Here is a 1,166-nt window from a genome sequence, read left to right as displayed (position 1 = left end):
CGACCCTATAGACTGCAGACTCTTCCGTCCATGGGGATTCTCCAGGCAAGAATACTGGAGTAGGTTGCCATGACGTCCTCCATGAAATCTTCCCAATCCAGAGATGGAACCTAGGTCACCCACATTGCAGGCAGATTCTTTACCATTTGAGCCACCAGAGAATGTTTTCAAAGCTAACTTGGTGATAGCCAGGTATGGGGACTTTAAACGTGGTAGCCGTAACCTTAATTTTGAAAAACCTAAGGATCACCATCAGGAAGATAGGAAGCAAGGCTTCATACAGAGTAGCCCAGCTGTGTGTGGCCTTGAAAAAGCAGCTGTGAGTGAGGCCCTGTGTTACACTGATCCTTTTGAATCTCCTCTGAGATTCAGAGAGGAATTTTTTGTTTGCTTTTGTACAGTCCTTAAATAAAAGCTTGGTATTTGGCATGCTCTTATTTTCATTGGGAATGAGAAGTTGTGGGGAAAGGCTTTGGGCTGATAAGCAAAAGGCACATTACAAGACTGCTTTTGAAGAGCCTTGATTCCACCCATGAGAGTTTAACCACAGTTAAAAATAAAGCCACAGTTTTATTTCTGAGTCTGCCTTCTCAGTATTTCATTTATATCCATTTATAAAGTCGTAGTGTATGTGGGCAATTTATATTTCACTCATCCATATTTAGTTTCAACCATAATTTGTGACTATCCCAGTCTTAAAACTGATTCACATTGTTCACACTGGTTGCACCCAAGAAAACTTACCAACAGGAAAGAGAACTGACATTTGTGGTGGTAGAAGTATTACATATGTTAACTTATTTAATTCTTACAGTAATTCAGCCAGGGATTTTATAAGGGAAGGAAATAATGCAAGGTGGTAGAACTGGGTTTATAAATCTAGTGTATCTGTCTCTGAAGACAATACTCTTTTTTCTCTTTGCACTGAAATACCTTGAAGATGTGAGAGGATTGTAGAATTTTAGTCTACATATTTGATTCAGTTCAGTTCAGTTCAGTCGCTCAGTCGTGTCCGACTCTTTGCGACCCCATAAACTGCAGCACGCCAGGCCTCCCTGTCCATCACCAACTCCCGGAGTTCACTCAGACTCATGTCCATTGAGTCGGTGATGCCATCCAGCCATCTCATCCTCTGTCGTCCCCTTCTCCTCCTGCCCCCAATCCCT

Source organism: Bison bison, unplaced genomic scaffold (assembly GCF_000754665.1).
Source record: "Bison bison bison isolate TAMUID 2011002044 unplaced genomic scaffold, Bison_UMD1.0 scf7180017864484, whole genome shotgun sequence".
Lineage (NCBI taxonomy): Eukaryota > Metazoa > Chordata > Mammalia > Artiodactyla > Bovidae > Bison > Bison bison.
This window is presented reverse-complemented; position numbering follows the sequence as displayed.